Source organism: Ascaphus truei, chromosome 1, assembly GCF_040206685.1.
Source record: "Ascaphus truei isolate aAscTru1 chromosome 1, aAscTru1.hap1, whole genome shotgun sequence".
Classification (NCBI taxonomy): Eukaryota; Metazoa; Chordata; class Amphibia; order Anura; family Ascaphidae; genus Ascaphus; species Ascaphus truei.
Window position 1 is genome coordinate 239353243 of NC_134483.1, and position 6000 is coordinate 239359242.

Sequence of the window (6000 nt, forward strand, 5' to 3'; positions counted from 1 at the left end):
CATTTTTCAAATCGCGTTGCTGGCATTACTACTGATACTGTATGTTAGTTCCCGGTGCCTGTATACATAATAATGTGCGCGCACACGTCTGTTGCACGCGCACGTCACGAATGTGTGGACTAAGTCTTAGCGCATGCGCAAAACGATGTGTACACTGTGCGTTCAATACATGTCCCTCCATGGTGCTGTTAGCATTATGCATATCATGGCTGAAAGTTATGATATGGAAGCGAAACAAATTCACTTCTACACACGTACATATCTAAACTTTGTAAACGGACGTGTGCCCACGGCAAAAACGGACGATAAGCCAATGAGCGAACAAAATACGTGTGACGTCATGTTAAGGCACCGTGAAATGCACGCAAACACCCCTCTCACTGAATGAACATTGGCCTTCAGCGCTGTGCACGCACCGCCCCACCGATGCGTGTGCATGACACATTGCACTGACCGTAACAATAAGCTACGGGCACAGCCAATGCTGTTTCACACACGCACGTCTGTTGGGGGTGGGGCTTGCATTGTTAAACCTTTTTAAGGACGCCTTGGGACATGACCAGGTTCCCACGTCATATGTGGGCGACACTTTGTTTTTATATGTTGAATGCTAAACAATGAGGTGTGTGTGTGTGTTACAGTTAGTGTAACATGTTGAAATGATACTTTAAAAGCGATAATCATCTATGATATAGGACTCCGTCACCAATGTGTACTAATGGTTCGTCATGTAGTATATTGTTATAGGAAATAATGTCTTTGTGCATATTACATGTAAGGCTGTCTGCAATGTTAAGCTGTATACACTCATTTGGCTAACAAATGGTGTATATTATTAATGTACACATATATAATTTGAGTAAAGGCATAACGAAATTTGTATTTACCCTTCTTGTAGAAGTCAAAACTGATTTGGCTGCAACTGCTCGCTCCAGGAAGGCACAACAGTATCATCCATGGTTGAGGCAACCGTTGAATCCTGAATCCCACACATCTCCATGAGGGCGTCATATGGATCTGCAGTGGCTTCTTCAAACAAGACGTCTGGAGGTACGTACAGTTGTTGGTTGTTTTCCCATCCACATTGGTATTGCCCATATAAGTTTGGATACATATCATTGTAGTTATGTCCATCTTGCATCTGGTCTTGATGAATGTAGGGTGCAGGTATTTCAGCAGACGCGACAGTCGGTGCGGCATCAGTGTCACTGGTATTAGGCAAAAATATGCTATTTAACAGAAGATATGTTCCATGTTCCATGGTAAGTTTAAATGATGGCGCAACATGCCAGCATCCATATCGTTGATCTAGCCTATCATGGACACACTCAAAACATTCATTTGCGGATAAAGTGAATCGTACAGAAGTTTTAAAATTGCTTGTTTGTCAGGTTCTTGGTAGTATGGATATTTCTTTTGGATCAAGTCATAGATTTTGGCCACGTTTGCACTTTTCTCTGGTGTTGATTCGATTGCTTCATAAATCATAAATTTGTATGATTTACGTGGATGGCTGTGCAATGTGGAAGCTTCTGCCATTTCTTCTCTCCAAGTGTACACTGTCTTAAGTTGAACGCATACGGATGTCTGCTGAATGTGTGAATAGTTACATGTTATCTTCGCTGTTTGTTCCAATGTTATAATACAACCTAGCAGTTATACGCCTAGGTTTTCCCCCACAAGAAATGTGTTACAATAATTGGCTGAAATTCTTTGAGTAAGATACTCTTTTCACAGGAATCGAAACTTTACTTTCGGCTTAGGCAATCAACATGTGCAAAACAAGTTGACTCTTTGAATTAGAATAACAATGTGTGTGAAATTATCTACAGTGCTATGATTAACAGATTTCTGGTTACACTTAGCTAGATTTAACCATAAACACACATCTCTCTGTTTGTCTCTTTTTCTGTTTTTCTATCTCTATGTTTCTCTCTCTTTCTCTCTCTTTCTCTCTCTGTTTCTCTCTCTCTTTGACTCTCAAACTGATTTGGCTGCAACTGCTCGCTCCAGGAAGGCACAACAGTATCATCCATGGTTGAGGCAACCGTTGAATCCTGAATCCCACACATCTACATGAGAGCGTCATATGGATCTACAGTGGCTTCTTTAAACAAGATGTCCGGAGGTACGTACAGTTGTTGGTTGTTTTCCCATCCACATCGGTATTGCCCATATAAGTTTGGATACATATCATTGTAGTTATGTCCATCTTGCATCTGGTCTTGATGAATGTAGGGTGCAGGTATATCAGCAGACGCGACAGTCGGTGCGGCTTCAGTGTCACTGGTATTAGGCAAAAATATGCTATTTAACAGAAGATATGTTTCATGTTCCATGGTAAGTTTAAATGATGGCGCAACATGCCAGCATCCATATCGTTGATCTAGCCGATCATGGACATGCTCAAAAAATTCATTTGCGGATAAAGTGAATCGTACAGAAGTTTTAAAATTGCGTTGTTTGTCAGGTTCTTGGTAGTATGGATATTTCTTTTGGATCAAGTCATAGATTTTGGCCACGAAATCACCTCCGTGGGGAACAGCATATAAGGGGGATCAGGGGAGACAGGAGTTACTCTTTGATAAAGCGCTGTCATAGCGCGAAACGCGTTAGAGGACCCTTTTTAATGTAGCTGTTGCTACCATGCATCTGGAATAAAGCATTTTTACTTTTCACGGATCTGCCTCCAGCCCTAATTCTTTGCAGTGCTCCACCATCTCCCTACACAGACTTCATCTACAAAACGGAACGGATGCACGCAGTTATGGAGCAGAAGGGGTTAATAAGTGAGTGACTTACTATTTTTTATAGCTACTGTGACTATAGGGTATATGCAGGGCTCCAGCCTATGATACAGGATATGATTATCCACATAGTGATTGCACTGGGAGTTTCTTTATATAAGGGCTTCCTTGTGGTTTCACTTTTAAAGTGGTTAGGTTTACTCTGTCCATGTTAGGCTTCATATGGGGAGCCATATACCCTGTCACACATTCATACACTTATACAATTAATATACCCCGGACTCCTAGGCATTATGGCCAACATTGCATAATCTTGGATTTAGAAGCACCATCAGGAGATTCACTTCTCATTTTTTGCTGTTTGTATATCATTTTTGGTTGCTCATACCATGGACTGTGAATGGACTTATTATTGATATATATCACTACTGGATATCATTATAAGTGTTAAAGATTTTTTTATAGGGCTGGTTTGGCTTTTTTTCTATTTTTCTATTTTTATTTTTTGTCAGGTTCCTGATGTGTGATTTGTAAGCCAGGTTTATATTTTTTTTATATATTCTGGTTTTCGCATAGACCCTAACTCAAATTTATTAGTACAGAGATCATATCTTTCATAATGGATACAGAAAACTCTAATGAGGATATTATTGAAGAACCAACTGTTAAGACTTTCTCATACAATAGATGTGATAATACCAAACGCACCAAACGAGCTGAACATGTTTTTGATGACAGTGGGGATTTGATTTGTGATGAACCTTCAGACCTGGGTACACATTTTTTCAAATTAGAAACACTACAGACGCTGCGATTAAGACTATGGTGGGAAATTACATCCCTTGAAAATTACACTAAGGTAAAAAGGATCCCAAGAGGACTCCGCATTAAGAAAACACCCACATTTGGTTTTAATAACGCGGACTTTGAGAAACAGTGGATTCAGACGTTAGATGACTGCTCATTCAAACTGATCCAGATTATTGTCAAACAAAAAACCAAAGAGATCACATCATTGGCTAAGGAGATTGAACTTTTGCAGACAAAATTGAAAGCTTTTGAGGTTATGGAGCATTTTGATAACAACGACCAGATCTTATCCAAAAATTTAGAACACTAAAGTTTGCACTTTTCTCTAGCGTTGATTCGATTGCTTCATAAATCATAAATTTGTATGATTTACGTGGATGGCTGTGCAATGTGGAAGCTTCTGCCATTTCTTCTCTCCAAGTGTACACTGTCTTAAGTTGTTTTTCTCCCACAAGAAATGTGCTACAATAATTGGCTGAAATTCTTTGGGTAAGATACTCTTTTCACAGGAATCGAAACTTTACTTTCGGCTTAGGCAATCAACATGTGCAAAACAAGTTGACTCTTTGAATTAGAATAAAAATGTGTGTGAAATCATCTACAGTGCTATGATTAACAGATTTCTGGTTACACTTAGCTAGATTTAACCATACACACATATCTCTCTGTTTGTCTCTTTTTCTGTTTTTCTATCTCTCTGTTTCTCTCTCTCTCTCTTGCTCTCTCTTTCTCTCTCTGTTTCTCTCTCTCTTTGACTCTCTCTGTTAGTCTCTCTTGATATATCAACATATATATTTATCTATATATAATTAACTATATATTGTGTGTAGATATATATATATATATATATATATATCTACGTTGAAGGCCTTGTATGCAAACAGACCTTGTTGTAATTATCTTAACAGTTCATTACAGTTTATAACATTACTGGGTGAGTATGTTTGAAGGCCTATTTGAGTCAGCTGTGTAGAAGTTGTATTTAACAGCAAACAAGGCCTCTTTTCAGCCATGAAGGCCTGTACTGTTCATTCTGATGATATATATATTTTATATATAGAGTGCTAAACTAAAGCCATTGATGTGTGTAAGTAGGCCTTGTTGTAATCATATTCAAAGTTAAATACAGGTGAGTGAATTATGGGCTCAATCATACTGATCCCATAATTTTAGCAAGTGTCCTAACATTTATATCTCATTAACACAAGGCCTGTTTGCTGACAAAAGTGGCAGATATATATATATATATATATATATAATATATATATATATATATATATATATATATATATATATATATATATATATATATATATATATATATATATATATATATATATATATTTATCAGTTAATATATATATATATATATATATATATATATATTCACATACAGGATTAGTATTTTCAATCTGGGTTTGAGCCCTAGAAAATTATGTTGTTGTACTAAGTTGTTTTATGTTATTGCCAACTATTTTATATTTAATACATGTTTAACTGTGTGTTAACTTATATGTATGTTTAGTAATATGATTGGCTATTGAATATATATCTTAGTTTTATTCTATCATCTCCTCCAATTCTTTCAGGGTAAATATGTGTATTTTATATAATCATGTTTTCTATAGTGTTGGTAGCACGGATAATGATTGCAGCTGAGTAGGGGTGTTTTTTTCATCAATTACCATCATTGGAGTGTGTATATAATACCGGACCTCCCCCCTCACGTTATCCCTTTGAAAAAGTTAGCCGAGACTGACGAAACGCGTCAGGGAGCGTCGTGACGTCAGACGCACTGACATTGAAGTCTACATCCAGCGCAGGAGCGGACTGATCCTAGCGCTAGTGCTGCGGGCACTACCTACACGGAACTTTTTGTCTGGGACTATTCATAGCACACCAGCCCTGGGAATCTGCTGGTACACTGCTCGTTCGCCAACGGAGCCTGGGAATGCCCCCAAAGTCTGCAATTTGACCGGATGACTCACATCAGTCCTGGAAATTTGCTGAGACGCTGCTCCTTCACCAACGGAGCCTGGGACTGCCCCAAGAGCTTGCAGTTAGACCGGATGGTGGTGATTATTATCACATATGCTTGATTTTATTGTACTTCTTGTAAGTGCGTTTTTTACCCCTCCCTCCCCCCTCCCCTTCATTAAATATACTTTTATACGCTATGGGCGTGCGCTCTCTCCTCTTCTTTCCTTTTTAGATATCCTGTGGACGTGGTAGGTCCACATTGAGAGCTGCCGGAGACCCTACATACCAGTATCCATTTTTATCATCGGAACTATTTGAGGACTGGTTTATCCTTTTATTTGCTTTTTCATGTATTGTCGTTGTATGTTTGTTTTTGGCCCATCTTATGGTTATAGGTCTGTATACCTTTACAATATTGCTTAGACTATTTAGGTTATACATCAGATATATCTACATAGACATA

General features: G+C 38.2%; 1 long non-coding RNA gene across 2 annotated transcripts in view; it reads left to right on the forward strand.

Moving 5' to 3' along the window:
• LOC142470582 (uncharacterized) overlaps window positions 1–6000 on the forward strand; it is a 55541-nt gene that overhangs the window by 27765 nt on the left and 21776 nt on the right. For both annotated transcript variants that reach the window (XR_012789277.1, XR_012789278.1), the window contains exons 2-3: window positions 899–1050; window positions 2014–2128. This is a non-coding gene — a long non-coding RNA (uncharacterized LOC142470582). The remainder of the gene's footprint in view (window positions 1–898; window positions 1051–2013; window positions 2129–6000) is intronic.